Consider the following 21,210-nt stretch of genomic DNA (forward strand, 5'->3'; position numbering starts at 1 on the left):
CCACCTTGTCCCTCGGTATCTTGTGCAACTCATCATGTGGGGCTCCATACTGCAGCTCTCCATTTCCAGTTAGTGCCTACAATTCAGCAGGAACAATTAGTGAAGAGGGCATATTGTCTGTCAGGCTCCAGTAGCTCATTATATGGTGAGGCTTCCTCGGCACATGCCACTTGCTCCTCTTCTTCTTCTTCAGATAATCCAAAAGTCACCCTTTCAGGCCAGTTTGTTCTAATTTCCAGAATCCCAGGGTTTCAATTGGGATTTCCAATACGGGTTTGCTGAGTGATGAGGGCAATCCATTTGCTCCATATAGTATTGGTGGCGTGATGTGTGGAAGGAACATTTCCTTTAAACATCCACCCCAGCACTGGTAGCTGTGGTGCCAGAAGCAGCTACGTTTTGGTGCCAATTACTTTTGAGGCAACTTGAACTCCTTCACAGGCAGCCAAGATTTCCTTCTCTGTGGGAGTGCTTCAGAGCCTTTGTAGCTCCGTCTCCAGAATCCCACTGGTCAACCCCGAGTCTCACCAGGCACCTTCTGCCAAAGGCTCCAGAACAGACTGTGGTTCCCAGCCACTGAGTGGAGCACATTCTTCACCTCTGGTCCCTGACTGGGCCAAGGGCAACCGCATGAGCAATTTCCTGCTTGATCTGAGTGAAGGCTTGTTGCTGTTTAGGACCCCAGTGGAAATTGTTCTTCTTGCAGGTGACCAGGAATGCTCACAATCTGGCTGTATTGGGAATGTACATTCTCCAAAAGCCTATGGCACCTGGGAAAGCTTGTGTTTCCTTCTTGTTGGTAGGTGGAGACATAGCGGTGATCTTGTTGATTACCTCTGTCGGGATCTGACGACGTCCATCCTGCCACTTGACCCTAGAAACTGGATTTCTTGAGCTGGTCCCATAACCTTGCTTTTCTTAATGGCAAAACCAGCTTTCAGCAGAATCTGGATAATCTTTCCTTTTTCAAAGACTTCCCCTGCTGTGCTCCCCCATACAATGATGTCATCAATATCCTGTAGATGTTTGGGAGCCTCGCCTTTTTCCAGTGCGGTCTGGATCAGTCCGTGGCAGGTGATGGGACCAGGCTTCCACCCCTGGGGCAGTCAGTTTCAGGTGTACTGCACTCCCCTCCAGGTGAAGGCTAACGGAGGCCTGCATTCTGCTGCCAAAGGAATGGAGAAGGCATTGGCAATATCCATGGTCGCATGCCACTTTGCTGCCTTGGACTCCAGCTCGTACTGAAGCTCCAACATGTCTGGCACGGCAGCACTCACTGGTGGTGTGACCTCATTCAGGCCGCAGTAATCTACTGTCAGTCTCCATTCTCTACTGGACTTATGCGCTGGCCATATGTTTCACATGAGCTATGTTCAAGGTCCACAGGCTAATTTTCACAGAATCTTCAGGCCTGATGCAGTAAGAATGATGAATAGAACACAGCTGGGATCAATTTTTCAGTTTGGATAAAATGTATTGTGCACACAAATCCAATGAGAAGGTGTTCCCCCTATGCCCGGAAAAACCTTCACTAGTACTAGTGTTCTACGCAAACCACAACTTAGTTTGAAATAAAAGCTAAGTAATTTTAAAGAAACAAATGAAATTATAATATTCCGCAAATATAATTAAATGAAAAGTTGTGTTTTAAATAGGAGGTAGATATTAAACAGAATTTTTTTACCAGGTATTTGAATTATTGCACCCTAACCCTAACTCTAACCCTTGACGTAGAAAGTTATGTACCCTTATCTACTGCGTAATATCTAAGTTGGTGAGTTCACCATCTGTCAGCATCACTTTAGAAAATAAATGTTTGATCCACAAAAAAATATTTCATATGTCCTGTCTACCTGCTTCATTTCAACCAATGAATAGGCTACATTCCATCAGCAAAGGTTTTATGACCATATGTTTCTTTAAACTGTGATAATTCTTTATGTTTTTCTAAATCAGACGCTGTCTATTCATAAGATTCAGATGTCCATGGTATGGTAGGGGTGTAATTAAGTTCACATGTTAAAAAATATCCTTCTTGGGTTTTTTTTATTAAACTACTGACATGTAACATCAGTCTGAGAGCTGAAGAAAAACCCCTTCATTTGCTGTTTGCCAAGTATCATCTATGTGATACAAATTCTACTTGAGAAATCACACCTATACATTGCCATGTAACACTACTAGTAATGCCTTCACAACCTTTTCTTCATCATTAGGTATTTTGGTGAAGTGAATGACTAGAACATAAGCAAGGGCATTTGTTCAAGATGCTCCAGAAAGAGCTGTGGTCTGTTCTCTTCTTTGCTGCCTATGTTAGCACTGAGCTGCAAAAAATGAAAGATTACTAGGAAGAGTGTTACTTTTAGTCTAAATTTCTAAATGATATTTAGAATAACCTGTTATATAAAATGTTATTTTAGATGCTCTTTTAAAATATGGCATCTAAAGGGAAAAAGTCAGCTTTAAAGATGTTTTGAGACAGTTGCTTCTGGAAAAAAAAAAAAAATTGGAGGCATCTAAGGTCTTTAGCCATACCATTTTGAAGATTGATTCGAAACACAGTTCCTTCATATAGGAAGAACAGAGGACCACAAATGCAAGGAGTTCTATATGTTTCTGGTTGGGATTACTGGACATCATTTCTTGTAAAGTCAAGGGACTGCAGTTAGGTCTCCAATAATTTCCTTCCCTGAAATTCATCTGCATTTGCTCCTTTGTCCAGAGTCCCCATTAATTAGTGATGGTATACTTCATCTATGCATTAGAATATACTCTAACTAGAGTGTGTGTCTCATACTTGCTAGTTAAAATTGCCTGGAATGGAATGGATAGTTACAGTTGCTTATATAAAATAGTCTTATTTTGACAAGTTTTCTTTAGACAATGTTGAAGCAGCACTAGCAAATAGGAAGTACTGCTTACAGCAGAGAAAGACACTCTTCTTCTTTCTCAAGTTTCCTGTAGTTAAATAGATGCCAAAAGGCTTTTCGTAGTACTACTACTGTCTTGTAGGAATACTTGATCTAATACTATCTTTGATAAAATTACTAATGGGCTACTTTTCTACAAGACAGAACATTTTTCTTTTAATAATATGTTTTTTGTGAGTTAGAAACATGAACTTGTGCACCAGTCACATGGAATGCACTCCTACTTCTTAATAAGTTTTACAACCTCCTTTAGAAAATATTGACTCTGTGTAACTTCAAAATAAGAATTCTGGGCATCTTCATTCTATTGATGTATTTTTTTTCTGCCATGCTGTTATTGTTTTCTATCATTTTTACCAATAGAAATATATTTCCCTGATACCTATGGAAAATACCTATGTTTACTCAACAGTGCAGCATCAGTACATTGTTTAGAATGATTTCAACATGGTCCCAAACATATCTGACAGCTAGACAGCAGAGGTTAGCAACAGTGAATGGGAATAACTTCTGAACCATTTTGGTAGATTTCCCAAGAAGGGCTTGCTTTCTGCCACTGCAAATTTTCCCAGACATATTGTCTGGTTAAGAGTTGCATCAAAAGAGTATTTTTGCACAAACCCTGGGGCAAGCTCTGTCTCCGATTTACTAGTGAATGCAAAGAGGGTGAAAGTGCTGCTTCAAAGCCCTCTGTGCCCTTTCTGTACCAAGAGGGGGTTACCAGAAATAAGTTTTTGATCTCTCTTCAGAACACAAGGCATGTCATCACCTCATTCATCTTCTTCTGGAACTCATAGCATCTAAAGACTAAGAAGCTCTCTTGCTTGCTAAAGTGTGTTCAGCAAAAAAAACCTTGCCCCATCAGCAAATTGGAACACAACTACAGTCGAGTCAATTCCAATGCTGGCAGGGCAATACTCTACCCCAGTAGTAACATACCACTATTGGAAGACTGCGTAAAAATATTTTTGTACAAAGTAATCGGAGGGAAAAATAGAATTGGGAAGAACTGCACATTGTTCTGGAAAAAGCCTCCTGCCACAGTCTTACAGACATCATTTTCTGGTATCATTTTTAATCGTTAGGGTTTTTAAAATTTTGTATAAGATAAAATATTACTGCAGCTTTATGTTTCCCTAATAGAAGTACAGCCATTTCTTAATAGAATAGAAGTAAGCCATTTGAATATGTACAAATGGCCTTTTAAAATACATATGCTATAGCACACTGTGAAAGGAATTAGCTATAAAGAGAAATCTAAAGGTTTAAAAAGATTTTGAAGAAAGTAAGTCTAAGGTGATAGAAGAAGAAGAAAACAGCAGTTTTCTTCTGGTGAAAAAAAAATGGAGGACATTGCATAGTGGAGATGTATTATTTCACTTCCTGAACAACTGAGTAGGTTTGCTATTGCCAATGGTTTTTATTAGGAAGGAAGAGATTCCTTTGGGAAAAAACTTCAAATTGACTTGACATAAATGATATGACACTTAACTTCACCAATCCTGAAGAAAAATTCTCATCACTTGATATGGAAATCATGATGGTAATGGAGACAAGGATGTCTAAGCCGTGCCATCAGGAACATAATAAAACATTAGAATGCAGGTAAGACTGAGCTCCTGAACTAATGAGAAGAGAATCCAACAAAGACATTTTCCTTTAGGAGTCTTCAGGATGGAGAGCAGATCAAATTTTTTCATGTGAAGTATTTATGAATAGAATGAACCTTCAAAATAACATTGTTTTCAAAAACCTGTTTACAGTATTTCTTAGAATGATGCACAGTTCTTATTAATAGAAAAAGAAAAGCACTTTTTTTCCAAACTGTTGTGCACTCTTAAGCAATCTACAATAAAAATAGTATTTTTTCATGCTGGGAATGATGTTAATTACAAAAAAGCCTTGTAGCACACTTGGCACTGTAGTCTATTGATTAGCATAGTTTTTTATTCATCAAACAAGTTTCATGTTGACGATTTTTCACCTTTAAATAGTGGCGTCTTTGTACTTATGCAGCATCCATGAAGAATTTCTTGGGTGTTATTTTGTACTGGATCCTAAATGGCAGGTTCTGCATTCTGCCATCTGTCTAGCTTTCCTATTTGATGCAGCTTCTGAGAGGTATTTTCAGAATTGAGGACTACCTTCAAGAATGATGCTAAATGCATGCATTTTACTCCTTGGTTAATGCAAAACTATTTTTCCTTTACAGCACAATAACATCAGGAAAATAATGATGGTGGATTCAATCCATATAGTAATACAAAGAGGACTATTATCATCATTAGAAACCAAGCAAGTTGTATTTATTGCACATGCAGTATAATCACTAATGCAAATTACCCTGTAAATTCAAAATGAATCTGTATCATAGGAGTGGATTGAATGTTTCTATTGATATTTTGCTTAAAGCAGAAAATTAATTCTTTTGACAGCCAACTCATGATTGCAAGCTCACTTTCAACTACAGCTTTCAAACAGTTGAAACATGTCTGTTTATAAAACAATACGGTACAGTACACAATAGCAAATCAGGTCATAGAGATTCAAAAGAAGAATAAGATCAAAGGACAGATTCATTCACATCTGCAAGCCCTCAAGAGTGTACAGGTCAAATGTCCCTAGAAAACTAGGCTGGTGGCACAAATTCTCTATGTTGGCACCAGCAGAAGCAGCTGCTATCTTTATAGGATGCAATCTTGCTTCCATCACCCTTCAGAGCAATCTTCTGTACCCCTGCCCAATACACCTTCTGCTCTATTCCTTGGACTTCACATTTGCATTTCTATAGAGTCCTGTCCTGCAAACTGACTCAAAGTTCAGGTAATAGATTTCCAAGATTTAGAAATGTTGTGTGAGGTTTATTTATTTCATATTTCATTCCATCTAAGCATACGGTAATTTTCTGAAGTTAAATATGTTGAGTATGTCATGTGTATTTTGCATGTTAGTTCTGCTTCACATTAAAACTTCTCACAGACCCCTGTGATGCCTTGCTGCAAAAATATATAGCTGCCAAGAATGGTGGTGGGAAGTTAGCAGAGCCAGAAAACCATGAAAACAATCTAACAAGAGAGCCTTGAATTTCTGAATATAATTGCAGCATGTAAAGTCAAAATATAATATTTAAATGATTTTCATATAACGATGAGGGGTAGAGAGAATCCAGCTAGAATTTTTTTTTAAACAGTTCCAGGAAAAACATGGCCTTGACTTGGAAGTATAGCATTAAATATTTTTATACAGCATTAAGTTCTCATTACCTAATCATATGATTTGTATCACTGAATTGGAAACCAGGAAATAAACGAAGAAAGATATTCAAGCTATAAAAGATGTGAGTTTAAAATTTTCTTTGTATTTCTGATTAAAACTATTAGGAAACTAAATGGTCATCTATTATTTTAAAAAGCATCTGGACATTAAAAATAGATACATTTCTGCAGGACTTAGATGTCAGGTATTCCTGAAAAGCTTTATTTCCCTGATTCCCAACCCTGAATCAATTAACTTAAACACAGTTGTATTTCAGATGCTCAGTGAAACTGTCCATGTAATGCGTATAGTTGACAAATAATCTGCAGAAAAAGCTAGATAGATTTGAAGATCTTTTCCTGTAAATGGCATTCACATTATTTGTACAAACACACAGATGGGATTTCTGCTGTCTTCTTCAGGCCACTTCCTTCCTCCAGAGAGCTCTCCATCAAATCTCTCTAGTTCTACTCTTCAGGTGATCCAGAGTCAGCACTGGGATTGTCCAACTGCATGGAATTACTGTCTGCTAGAGGTGCACCCTGAGGGCTTCTGTGTGCAGCATCACGTGAGCCCTACTAATGTCACCCTATCGGTATAAACTGAGCTTGCTGGACCTTAAGGGACAAGATTGTGCACTGATTTTGTAATAGAAATAAGGTACTAAGAAGGAGGCTGGAGGATTTAAGTATTTCTGCCTCCAGCTTAAGCAACACTAAATCTTGGTCTTTATCTGAAAAACTAGGTGAATTGACCCATTCGGCATTCGTATGCCAAAAATGTCAGCAATACAGTAAGAACTGTCAAAAGAGTAACAATTCCAATCCTTACTTTATAAAAATAATTCATTTGAAGAAGTCAGGAAGAAGGATGAAACATGCCAATATCCTACCCTGAGAATCATTCTGTTGATTTGCACAGGTTTCTTATTATATTCCCATCTAATGCATTGGGCATGCATGCTTGTGATGACACAAATACTTGCAAAGTTTACCAGATAAACCATGTTCTCTTCAGACAGCAAAACATTTCTTGGTGGTTGCATTTGCTAATTACATTTAGACTCAATGTTCTTAAAGGTCTTTTCCAACCAAAGTGATTCCATCATTCTCTAAGTTGCACATCCTGCTTGTCCTGGTTTAGGGTAAATTTGGCAGCAAACCTCAAAAAGGGGTGATTTATTAAAAGTATTGATCTAGTACTGATATCCAACTGTGATGGACAAAGGCTCTCTAACAGTTTAAAGTTAGAAAGTGTACGTTTATTGCAATGCCGGGCAGCATGCAGGATAGCTCCCAAATACACACTGTGATTTACAGGTGATTATAGAGTCCTTTTATCTATACAAGTATTGAATACCCAAAATACAAATATATATTCATAATTTTGGTACATCCCATTCCCCACTTCATATGGTAATTAGTTCAAAAGCTATTAAGCATGCGGAGTTTGTTCCTCAAAATGAGTCGGTGGTCCCTTTCATGGGGATGGGTCCCAAAATGAGGAAATAAATGAAGTCTTCCTCCTTCTGACCTTTCTACATTTTCAATGCAAATATGACAAATGAACCCATTGGTAGAACTCCCATTCCCCATCTTCAATTGGTTTCAGAACAGAGGAGGCCTACAATTGTCTTAATGTTCCTAAAAGCAATTTATCAGTTTATATATTCTTCATTATAAACCCAGCTAACCAAACATTATGCTGACAAGCAATCAATTATTAGTTAACTACTAACTCTTAACTTCATCAAGGCCTACCTATTTATTTTGATGAATTCTAATAAGGCTTATCTCTAACTAAAACCACAGCTTCTCTAAAATCCCCAAATTCCTAAAAGTTTATGTCTCCGGGGCCCCCCCCCCAGAAAGCCCACCCACACGGCCCCTCCTCTCAACTGGTTTGGGAAACATTTCCTCTGAGAGAAGTGAAAAAAACCTGTTTGTTTAACAGGCAAAGCACTCCTCAGCACAAAAAATGAACAATACCAGATGACAAAACTCATTCGCAGCTCTGAAGAGACAACAAATTCAGAAAGTCTCTCCTGTGGATGCTCGCTCTGTTATCAATCCCTCCGGCACTGGGAAAGGCTGCTACCCAGAGTAGGCTCCCATAGGCCAAAGAGTGCAAACTCTCAGTGTACCCCAGGTCCCCGTCCGGAGCAGATTTGAACAGTTCCAAGAAAAGGGAAAGAAAAAAAGACAGTCCAGGGAAAACTCTGCCTCAGCCAGCAAAACCAACTAAAAAGCAAAGGAGTGCTCTGTTCTGCTCCGTCAGTGCCTGGACAACACAGCGCAGCACAGAATGTGGAGCAGTGTTGCTTTTCGAGGAGTGAGTGCAGCCTCTGATAACAAACTCCATGCTTCTTCTCCCCACCTTTGCTCTCCGAACCAGTCATGAAGGCAGAGAATATAATATCCAGCATTAACAGAACAGATGACTGGGGATACAAGCATCATGAAGTCACCCTAGGACACTGCTCTATTAAGATATGTCACCAGACTATGCTAAGACAAAGTTTTGGAACTGCTAATTAAAATTCTACTATCACAGTGAAGCTGAGGAGGAAACAGAGCTCACTCCAGTTACCTTGTGGCATGCCAATACTTCCTTTCAATCACAATGTTTTTCGTTTTTAAGTCTGTGACATCACAGGCATAATTCAACATCTTTTGGGCAGGAAGGAAGATATTATTATTCTTCTCATTATACTGATGGGTAAGCTGAAATGCAAAGCAGTTAATTCAAAGTGAAACAGCAATAAAGCCAATAGTAAAACTCACCACAGTTTTGTTTACTACCCTGAGTCCTTACTATCCCAAAATACAAGAACAGCTGTAAAAACCTTGTAGCTACTTAATTTTTTCCTATACCTACATGGGAGGGTAGGGGATAAATTCTCCCAAACAATGGTAATCCACAACAAAGCATTCTTGACTTCATATTCAGCTTTTGCATAGTGAGCTCTTCAACTGATCAAGTTATTCCATTGCAATAGTTTGGGGAGTATGTTAGAGGGCTGGGTGTTGTTTGGTTTGAAACCATTTTGATCATTCAGGAACCCAGTAGCAATGAGAAAGTTCAAAATAAGTGATGTATTGTTATGTATTGATTCTCATATATGACAGACATATTTGATTGTGCTATGTATTGATTCTCATATATGACAGACATATTTCTACAACACAGAAGGCTGACCTAATGCTTCACTACAACATGGCTGAAGCGGCATCCTGTTCCCCATAGGTTTTTCTGCTTATTTTTAGCTGCTTTCTTACCAGATTAATGAGCTGAACTAGCTCAAAAAGGAACCAGATAAGTGCCAGAGCTTTAAAACAAAAAAAAAAAAAAAAAAAAAAGCAAAATGGTGATTTGTAGGTGCGTTTGAAAATAGAAGTTTTTTTGTATTTTTCATAGATACATGGCATTCTCTAGAATGATATTGCTCTAACGGTTTGAGTTTGGGTTTTTTTTCCCACTCAATTCTAAATGTTATGCATTCTTTTTGGCCATTTCAGTAAACAGATTTTCTGATACGTGTGAAAGACTGTCTGAAGTTCCCCTCATTTGCCTCACAACCATTCCCAGGACAGACATTGGGACCCTAAGACCCTGATGGGAATTCTGGCCTGCCATAGGTGGATGAACGCCAAAAATCCTGAGGCCCCTGAGCAGAATTCTGGCCTGCCAAGTGATTGTTCACAGCTGTGTCTACAGTGACAGCTTCTAGCAGGGCCTGCCAAAGGGCGACGCGGCCTATATGCTTGCACCTGCTTCGCAACAATAGGCCAGGAATTTTCCCACCTCTTGGCCAGATGAACTTGCTGGGGCAACTTGGTAGCCCCCCCATGGAAAATCCTTCATCTGCTCAACTACCACCGTGAGGGATGGAGATTGAAGCCCCCCTACCGAGGACTGAGACCCCCGTAATTCTGATGCAGGGGTGTTGGCCTGACTGAAACAGGATGCCTGCTAAGTGTTGCCTACAGATGTGTTCACTGGACCTAGACTGGTTTCCCATAGAAAGCAGTCCTGAAACAGTGGGTCCCACTCACTGCTGATACTGACTTATCTTGCTGAGAACATGGACTGTCTGTACCCGTCTTCAATACCTTTTTCCCCCTCAGCAATTTCAATAGACTTCTTCTTCTTGATTGTATCTGTTCCCCCTCAGCCATTTCAAGATCTGTTTCCCCCCTCAGCAATGGACTATAATAGAACCTTGAGTTAACCAGCACTTTGAGATCTTCCCAACGTGACTAGGCAAACTCTATCGGTTGGACTATGAGGACTTACTCTCTTCATGTTTGGTAGCTATACTCCTGTCCTGGTTCAGGGCAAATTTTGGAGACAACCCCCAAAGGGGCTCCTCTAGGAAAGCAGATTCATTTGGCCCCTCCACTCAACCGGTCCAGGAGAAAATAGCTCCTTGGAAAAAAGTGGAAAAAACCTGTTTATTAAACAATAAAACCTAAACAATATAAAACAATTTTTTGTTGCTCCAAAAGAGATGACAAACTGAGAAAGTCCCCTCCCTGGGTTGCAGTTCAGCTCGCTCAGGCTCTTATCAGTCCCTCTGGTGCTGGAAATGTTGTGGGCCAGGCCCGGCCCGGTGGGCCACAGGTGCAGCTGCTGGTGCTCTTCTGGGTGTTCAGTCCATTGCAGGTTTCAAGAGGTCCAAAGAAAAGGGAAAAAAGAGAAAAAACCACAGTCCAGGGAACTTCCTTGCCTCAGCAAGCTAAAACTAACTAAAAGCAAAGGAGAGCTCTGTCCCACTGTCTGTTCATCCACAGACAACACAGTCCAGGAGCAGAAATGTGGAGGAGTGAGTGCAGTGTCTGAAAACAAACTGCACGCTTCTTCTCTCCCCCCTTCACTCTCTGCAACAAGTCTTAAAGGTGCAAAACTTATTATTCAGCATAAACAGAACAAGACGATTGGGAATAAAAGCATCATATAGTCAACCTAGGACAACTCCCTCTCTCTTTCTCCCTCTCTTTTTATTCTTTTCCTCCCCCTAATTCCTTTCACACATTTACTGTGGTCATTCTATAAAGGTGCATTTGTTTTGATTGATACTGAAATCCCCTTTCCGTGTTGTGTGCTGCACTCCGAGATCAGTTAACCAACCATCACCACCCCCATTGGTATGAGCGGATCGTGACATTAAATTGGCGTCATGGACAGGATTCTGATAGACAGAGGGGTCTGTAGGGCTGTTTGTAGTCTGTAACAGGGGAAGGACAATTTGCTTCAGCCACACCTAGCCCCTCGTTGTGAAAGGGTTGAACGAGGCTGGAAAGCAAGGAAAGCTCTTCGAATTTCCCACAAACTGCACACGCCCAGATGAAATACATCCCCATACTCTATTGAGGGTTCTGTCTTTAGAATTTCCCAAAAGATCTCTTAGTGCAAAAGGGGAAACTGTTTTTGTCTATGTGTGAATTCGGACTGTCTGGGAAGGAAGGGACAACCTGAAGGAACTAAGCAGGGCCTCCCAGGCAGATTTTGTCTCTTCACCCAGCCAGGGAAGCAAAGGGGAGCACAGCAAAGGCTGTGAGATTGTCTAACTTAAGTTTGCACCTCCCTGTCGTGGTTTTAGTCCCTTCACAAAATGACCGAAAACTCCAGCGCAAAAGTTAAAGCTGAATTTTCTGCTCTGCTTGCTAAATACAATGCCAAGCCTTCTCCAAGGGGAGGAGGTTTGGACAGAGAACAACTGGTTTAATTTAGAAAATGTCATAGATAGAATTTGTTCTTTACAACAAGAAACAGAAGTTAAACTAGGCAAAAATAAAACCATCCCCTGCTCAGTTTTGGGAGCTTGTCTCACAGCAGGCATAGAAACACATTTTAAGCGAAGAAATGAGGAAATAGCAAGAATAGATTCCCTTCAAAACCTAGTTGAAATTTTGCAGAAAGAATTAAAGGAAGAGGGAAATGAGATCTATATGTTGCGAGCTGCCCTTAGAGAGGAACTTGCTAAGAATTCACATCATACTGATTCCTCTACAGAGGCAGAGGGAAAGGAAACTCCTGACATTAAACAAATCTATCCCCATCAGGAACTTGAGGCAGTAAAAAATTGGGGAGAATACTGCTGTCCTCACTTGAGACCCTTGGTTCAAACAGAATAGAACTATATTAATGATGAGGATCATTGGAATGTTTGGGGGACACAGGACAGATTATGGACTTTGGACCTGGTTAACATAAGAGATCTGATAACAGGATGCCTTGGCATAAACAAATGGAACTTTGAAAATTAGACCTGGATTGCAAGAAGATTAAATCAAATGGGTTTACCGGAAAAAGAAAATCCCATTAAACTCTGCAAGCAAGAGATGTTGTTATATGCGTAAGTTTGTGTATGTGATTTTAACCTAATCGTTGTAGTACACATTACTAGTCTCCCTGAAATAGTATATAAACCCTTGTATCCCACAATAAAATTGGATTCTTATCACCGAGTCAGTCTCCCTGTCTCTCTCCATCACCGAAAGAGGATCTTGACCCACATATCACAACTAAACAAATACCATCCAGCGCTACCAAATTAGCTAAGCTGAAAAAAGAATTTGGGTGCCTCCCACAAGAATTGGAGACAGAATATGACTTCAGAGTGTCCCTCAGTGGTGGAGATCAAATTAAATTAACCGAACAGGAGGCCAGTGGGTACTGGGGATGTGGAGTCTTCTTAACAACAGGAGATAAGCGTGACGCATGGTCCCTGACACAGGGCGCATCTTTCTGGGCCGGGAGAATGAATCCTTTGAAAGGGGTGACCCCCTGGCAATCGTTGGAACCCCCGACCAGCTCTTAGAAAGTGTTCACAAAGCTGCCTGCCTGCAAATGATTCATGAAAAGAAATTGCTTCCTGGTTTTGAATGCCCAATGCAATTACTTGTGAAGCCAAAACTAATGACCCCTTGAATTCATGGGCTTCCAGAAATGCTTAAACCTACAGCAATCACTCTACAGAAAGCAATAATGGCTTTGAATCCTGTAGAAAGACTAGATAGATTCCTCAGGAACTCCACTTACCAAAGTGGATCTAGACATCCTGGCTTCACTCCGTACTCTTCCTCCTCACAGCCCTTAGCTTCTCAATCTGATTCACCTGCCAGCAGCCATAAAGTTTGGACATGGGGTGAAGTTGCAGTAGATATGATTAATTATTGTAGACAATATGGACCTATAAAAACCCCAGAGGAGAAATCAGAAAAAACCAAAGATGTTTGATTTATTGGGGCTCCTCACAGTGAAAATACAGAGAAAGGAAAACAGATCTCTAACCACCACTGTTGATGGTTGTTGGGAATTAAAAAGGGGGTCCCCAAAGAGGTGATGGATGGTTTGCCCCTTGATAAATTGCAGAAAATAATAAATAATTGGCACCAGCGAAAACCGAATCCATCGGCTCAACCCAGTGCACCCCTCCCTTCTCAGGAACCAAAACTAACCCTCCCCCAGCCTCTTCCTCAGAAAACAGGCAGTGAACCAAAACCAACGGGGTTTTCAGGAATCTAATCTCTCTGCCACTTACAGGCGGGCAAAGGGGTGTAGCTTGGGTTTATTTAAAAATGCTCACTAAAAATAAATCAGGAGATATATTAATTCCAGCTATCATGGGCCTCAAAAGGCTACTAGTAACCTTTTTGATTGACACTGGGGCTCAAATCTCTGTACTAACAAAAAAGGATGCCCAGAGGTGTGGAATTGTTCCAACTAAGAGACAATACTGTGTTCTTAATGCTCTGGGAACTACAGAATCTATGAATGTTGCCTTAGCCAAACTGACACTCCCTGGAGATGACCATCAACTAGTCATCAAAATGGTAATTGGGAACATTCCAAATAATTGATTAGGAGTGGATGTCCTTGCTGGGAGGCAGTGGGAAGACTCTGAGGGATTTGTGTGGTCTTTTGGCACACTGCCACATAACATTAGGCTGCTTCAAACCGCACCCTCCCTACCCTACAATAAAACAACTAATGTAAAGCAATACCCTCTACCTTCTGGTGCCAGAGAAGGTATCAAAGCAGTTCTACAGGACTTGAGAAACCAAGGGGTAATCATTTACACACATTCTCCTTTTAATTCACCGGTATGGCCAGTCCAAAAAGCCAATGGAAAGTGGAGATTAATAATAGATTTTCACAGGCTGAATGCCAACACAGATACTCTTAGAGCAGCGGTCCCAAACTTAGCTGAATTAATAACATCAATTCAAGAAAAGGCTCACTCAATCATGGCAATGGCAATTATAGATGTCAAAGACATCTTCTTTATGATACCTATACAGCCAGAAGATATGGACCACTTTGCCTTCATGTGGGAAAGGACAGCAATACACTTTCACTAGGCTTCCCCAAGGCTACAAACACTCCCCCACTTTGGCCCACCATGCTTTAGCCCAGGAATTAGAAAAAATACCCAAACCTGATCCTGTATCTGTTTATCAATACATTGATGACGTTCTGGTGGGGTGGGGGGAGGATGAAATAGAGGTAGTAGGGAAACATCAGCAGAAAATAATCTCTCACTTAGAAAGTCTTGATTTGCAGATGGCCCCAGAGAAAACTCAGAAGCCTTCTCAGGAAGTGAAGTTTTTGGGAATTTGGTGGAAAGGATGTATGACATGTATTCCACCCGATACCCTAAACTCTTTAGATCAGATTCAAATGCCTGAATTGAGGAAAGATCTCCAGCAAGCTCTAGGACTATTAGTGTTCTGGAGAAAACAGATTTCTCAATAATTGCTCAATAATCCCAGATTTCTCAGTAATTGCTAGGCCGCTTTATGACTTGATGAGGAAAGGGGTAAAATGGAATTGGACTCCTTCTCAGGAAGAAGCATTGCAATTACTGATTTTTGAGGCAACAGCTCACCAAGCACTAGGCCCTACCCATCCCACAGATCCCTTTCAGGTGGAATGGGGATTTGCCTCCTCAGGGCTATCAGTACACATTTGGCAGTGGGGTCCCGAGGGTCCAACGGGGCCACTTGGTTTTTATTCCTGTGGTTTCAAAGATTCTGAGAAAAGATACACTACCTGGGAAAAGGGGTTGTTTGTGGTTAGCTTAGCTCTCCTAGAAGAGGAAAAAATTGCATGACAAGACCCTATTGTATTAAGAGATGCTTTCAAAGTTATCAAAATTGTCACTAATGGGACCCCCCCCTCTCATCTGACGGGGTAGCCCAAAGGGCCTCAGTTAGGAAATGGTATGCTCAGATGGAAGCCTACTGTAATATCGTCTCAATAACGGAAGATGCTGCTAAAAATCTAACAATCCAAGACGCTGAGAGCCTGGTTAGCAGCCAAGATAAATCTGCCTCCGTAATCAAAGCTGCCCTTCCTTTCTCCCCCGAACTAGCAGCAAGATCTTGGTTCACAGATGCCTCTGCAAAATGGGAAGGGAAGGTATGGAGATATAGAGCAGCTGCCTTACACATTTCATCTGGTGAAAGAATCATTACCAAAGGGGAAGGCAGCGCTCAGGCTGGGGAGCTCATAGCTGTATGGAGTGTTTTCCGACGTGAGGCACAGAACATTTCTCTTGTCTGCATTTACACCGACTCTTATGCAGTGTACAAAGGTTGTACCAAGTGGCTTCCCTTCTGGCAGCAAAATAATTGGGAAGTTCACAGAATTCCAGTGTGGCAAAAGGAAAAGTGGCAAGAAATTTTAGATGCCGCAAGCCAAGGAAATTTTGCTGTTGGTTGGGTAGCTTCTCACCAAACAGATGGAAATCCAGCAGGAGAGTGGAATAATAGAGCTGATGAACTAGCAAGGCTCAACCCTCTGAAAAAGGAACTCATTAGTGAGGACTGGGATCAACTATTAGAATTGCTGCATGTAAAAAGGCAGCACACAGGTGTGAAAGATTTGTACAAAGAAGCTCATGCTTGTGGTTGGCCCGTTACCAGGGAAATGTGTAAAACATGCGTATCAGCCTGCGAGCAATGTCGCAGGCGACTGGAGAGACGTCCTTTAGAAGATGACCCATTTAAGAAAGGGCAAAGGTTTATGGGACATGTGGCAGGTAGACTACATCGGTCCCTTTAAGAAGTCAGGAGGTAAACACTTTGTGCTAGTAGGAGTAGAAATTGTATCTGAGTTGGCTCAAGCTGATGCTTTGAAAAGAGCTACAGGTGATAATACGGTTAAAGCTTTGCAGGGGTGGTTTGGAACTTGCCCAAAGCCACAGGAAATTCAATCTGATAACAGGTCCCACTTCACTGCTAGAGGTGTACAGCATTGGGCAAAAGGTGAAGGAATTAAGCAGACTTTCCCCACCCCTTACTACCCTCAAGCTAAGGGGATCTTAGAAAGGACCAATGGTTTTTTGAAAGGACTTCTGAAGCCACGGGAAGGAAATTGGGACATTAGGTTATGGGAAGCTGTTAAAAGAGTGAACAGTAGATGGGGGGTGAATGGATGTCCCAAAATCACTGTCTTTTGCTCAACAGCTCCAAGCATCATTCCCTCACTACGGGGACCTGACAATTCAAAAAGTCCAGCACATTACCCTGGACAACCTGTTCTGGTGGACCTCCCTACTGTAGGGGAAGTAGCACTAGTGCTGAAAACCCCTCTGAAGAAATATGCATGGCTAGCCTCTGATGCTCTAGGGAAAGAGCATCAGATAAATACATGCTGGATAATCCCATCATTTTAACTCTTTTCTGCCCCTCAGTAGAAGGATTGCTGTTGTTTTTACTTTTACAGAAGAACCCTGAGGGACATGAGAATCATCTGAACCATGATAACACTGGTGATGCTTTTCTGCATCCTACTACAATTCCATGGACAGGATCCTGCTGAGTGGTCGTGGTCTGAAGCCACCCTCCATCACGCTAATGTTCTAGGAGCATATCCCAAGGGTGGCCACCCGAACCTAGAGTCTATAGTGCTGCATGACTCTGAGGTATATCATCCAAGTGAGTGGGGATGAGATCAGAAGGACTGGACTAGAACCCTAACTGGAATAATTGGTGAGTCGATTGTGGAAGCATGCAGAAAAATGGAAGGATCTCTCTATGAGAAATCCACCTCCATCACAGTTGCCGGAAATTTTATGGAACCAGGTGGGAAAAATGAAGGACAACCTTCAGCAAGACTGTGTCCTATAAACAAGTGGGAGTGTGCCAAACAAATTCCCCTTACTCTGTGTTGCCGCCAAGAGCATGTTGGGCATTACACTCTAGGTCGCAAAATGAACAATGTTGCAAGTACAAAGGATTGTAAAAATGAACTAATTGATTGCTGGCATAATTTTGCTTTACCTAAACTCACTTATGTGACATGCCGCTGGCAAAATAATTTGACTGACCCATTAGGTTGAAAAGGCTTAGTTCATAAATTGAAAATAGATGCTATAACAAAACCCACACTGAGTACCGTAGTTACACCCCAATGGGTAGAAGGAACTGAGAGCACAAAGCTGACATTGAGTACAGTAGTTACATCCTAGTGGGTAGAAGGGACTGAGACTATGAAGCCCACATTAAGTACAATAGTTATACCCCAATTGGTAGAAGGGGCTGAGAGTCCCCTTAGTCAATGTGTTATTGAATGGCTTTGGTCACAGGCTTTTGTTCACTTTGCAGGAATGGGAAAGACAAAAAACCTGGCAGCTTCAAGGGGTAGTGGGAGAAAAAATCAGCTGAATGATTTGCGGAGTTACTTATAGTAAAGCAATCTCAATCATTGTTTTGACAGATCAGACAAATAAGTGTGAACAGGTTTGTACACCCCTAAGCATACAAGACTGTTGACACAATTTTACATTAACACAAACTGCAGAGGTAGTTTGTCTTTGGTCCAAAAATACTGAAGACCTTTCTTTTAAGTCGATAATAAATGGTAATGACCCAACCTTCTACTACCACCACTCCAGCCCAACCACTGCTTATGCTTAGCCCGAGAAGTTTTGAAATTGGACCATATATAATCAGGAAAACTGGTCAACAACACATATTGTTCAATCTGGCATGGTCTCTTAAACAAGTCAAATTGCTGATGATGCAAAACAATGTCTCAGAAATTCAGCTGGCCTGTTTCCCTTTTTTGCAGACTTCCTTTGAGGGTTGGACCACCAAAAATGGAAATCCGTTTTTTCTTTAAAAACGAACACTAAGAGTTATAACCAGTGTTGTGGGAACAGGTTTGGGAATTCTAAATAGTATTGATTCAGAAGTACAAATGGATAAATTGTCTGCCACAAATAGAGATTTGACCAAATTAAAACAACCACTGCAATCATCCTTATTGGCTTTGAGAACACAGCAGTGCTTGCTATCAAACATATTACCAGCTTGGGAAAAGGTTAATGTAAATGATCACAAATTGGTAACTGATGCACTCAGTGCTACACAAAACAACCTTTCTCTGGCTCTTAGCTGTATCCAGACACAATTGTTGATGCAGTCAGTTGCTGCCTCAATGATAAGAGAATGTGAAGAAGGCACTTTTCCTACTGAAATTCGGAAAATAGTTTGGGACAGTGCCACTGATTTTGAAAGAGAATTCCAATCCTGGTGGCACTTGGTGAATTTTATTTATGACCCCATTACAAACACAGCCACAGCTCCTGTGTTAACCATACGCAATGCCTCAGTGCATTTGAGATTTCCTATTACTGCATTAGGGCTAAATCATGGTGGAGCTATTCCCTATCTTTCTGAACATAGAGAATGGGCCCGTCAAATTGGTGAAAAATGGCAATATGTTAATTTGGAATCTTGGATTGTCCAAGAACAAGGCTTCATCTGTGAAAGTAATGCAATTATAGCTCAAGACGTTTGTTTGGACACAGAACAAATATGTGTCATTTTGAAATTCATCATAACGAGACTTTCAAAACAGTCCTTAAATATATAGGCATTGGGTGTGCATGCTTTAGAACTGCTTGTGATGTGGTATTCATAGAAAATGTAGTAGTGGATAGTAAAAATCATTCAAATTTTTGTGCTTGTAACTTCACAAAATTGCAGGACGTGATTTTTCTTCAGAAGCCCCAGTTACCTCCCATTACCTTTTACGATCCAATTAAACACGGATTCACAAACTACTACTGCCCTAAGGTGACGTAATGATGCTTGTATGCTCATCTGTGTGTTCTGTTTATGCTGGATATCATGTTCTGTGCCTTCAAGACTGACTCTGAAGAGCAAATGTTTTGTTTTGGTTTTGCTTTTAGCCACTCCCCCATGGCTGGAGGGACACAAAGACAGGGCAGTACATAGTGCGGCTTTTGCTTTGCTTTTCGCTTTGCTCTTGCTTCTGCTTTGCTTCTGCTTTGCTCTTGCTTTTTTGTTTCTGCTCATTAATTAGTTTAGCTAAGTCCAAATTTTCCCCGGACTGTTATTCCTTTCCCTTTTTTCAACCTACTTGAAACTGCTCTGGACTGGGACCTGGGAAACACTGAGAGTTTGCACCTTGTGGCCTGCAGCAGCTACCCCAGCACAGGACAGACTGATAACAGAGCGACCACTCCCAAGAGAGACTTTCTGAAGTTGTCTACTTTTTCAGAGCGGTGAAAGAGTGGTGTCATCTGGTATTGTTCATTTTGTGTGCTGAGGGGTGCTTTGCCTGTTCAATAAACAGGTTCTTTCCACTTGTCTCCATGGAATCCTTCTGGACCCAGTTGGATGGAGGGGCTGTGTGGGTTTGCTTTCTGGAGGAGCCCCCTTTTGGAGGTTTTCTCCCAAATTTGCCCTAAAACAGGACAAAATTTGGTGCCCAATGTGTGGGGCTTGAGAGAAAATGGAAAAACCCCTGTTTTGAGTGTATTTTGGTTGCCATTATTCTGTGTTCGTATAAAGCAGTTAATAGCCATGCTTTTTGAATTCATAATATAGCCTTTCAAAACCACATTTTTTAATCTTCTGTATTCTTACAAGTACATTTCTATTGCAGGGAACAGTTTGGAAGATCCTAATTGTTTTGTTTCTCAGATATGTTGCTGCATAAAATAGCTCGTCTTTTAATTTTTTCCCTGCTAAAGTACAGGGTCTGTGCTTAAATGATTGTGATGTTAACTCATTATAATCTATTCTTCAGTCTTACAGAGTATGCAGCAAAGTTTTCTTCTGAGGACATTATACTCTTTTTATGAGAAATGTTGAAGGTCTGACTTTAGTTGCAAAGGTCACTGATCGACAGATTGCAAAATTGTTAAGTCTAGTAAGAGCAGGAAAAGTGTGCTGTTGCTGTGCCTGTAAATGTGGTGTCAGCTGCTGTTGGGATAAAAAGCATGAGCATAAGCAAAGATATCTGCATGGATAGAAAAGAAACAAGACATTTGTTGTGATTTCTGCACTAAGGAAAAAGAAGAAGTATGAAGCACTAATTTCAGTGGCTAAGACAGTATCATCATTGGGCCAGTTCTCTTCAACATCTTTTGAACAACCTAGACACAGCACTTGAAGGAATATTAAGAAAGTTTGCCAAAGACACTAAATTGGGAGGAGCTGTGAACTAACTCCCTTGAGGGCAGAAAGACCTTGCAGAGAGATCTTGTCAAATAAGAGAGATGGGCAATTATCGCCAACCAGGAGTCTATGCACAAATCACAAAAGGGGCGGGACTGCTGGGGACAGCGTCTCAAGCCGTTGTATTTTCCAGCATCAGTCTCATTACATGGTGATGACTACAATGGGAAGCTGCCAGCAGCTCACGTCCCCAACAGCAGACAAAGAACTTAATGTTACAACTTACTTGAAAAGTTTTTTGACCAATCACACAAAGCAAAAGCATATTGACAGTAGTTCTATCCAACCACTATAAGTACACGTACCTTTGGTTAAAACAATGCTTGCTTCTATCGAATAAAAGACCTGCTTGCAAGCCTTAAGATACAATGCACAGAGCTCCATTATTAAACTTAGAACTACCTAACATCTGGCTAGATATACTTTGCTGTAGCTTAGGGAGTTATTCTAGACAAGCATTAATACACAGACCATTGTTCCATTTGTCCTTACTTTTCTACTTCTTATATAATTTTTCTGCTGAC

General features: G+C 40.9%; 1 pseudogene; it reads left to right on the top strand.

The window, feature by feature from the left end:
* LOC143695532 (uncharacterized) overlaps positions 1–13,715 on the top strand; it is a 30,465-nt pseudogene extending 16,750 nt beyond the window's left edge.
* Positions 13,716–21,210: the final 7,495 nt, after the last annotated feature.

Source organism: Agelaius phoeniceus, chromosome 19 (assembly GCF_051311805.1).
Source record: "Agelaius phoeniceus isolate bAgePho1 chromosome 19, bAgePho1.hap1, whole genome shotgun sequence".
NCBI classification, from domain to species: Eukaryota; Metazoa; Chordata; class Aves; order Passeriformes; family Icteridae; genus Agelaius; species Agelaius phoeniceus.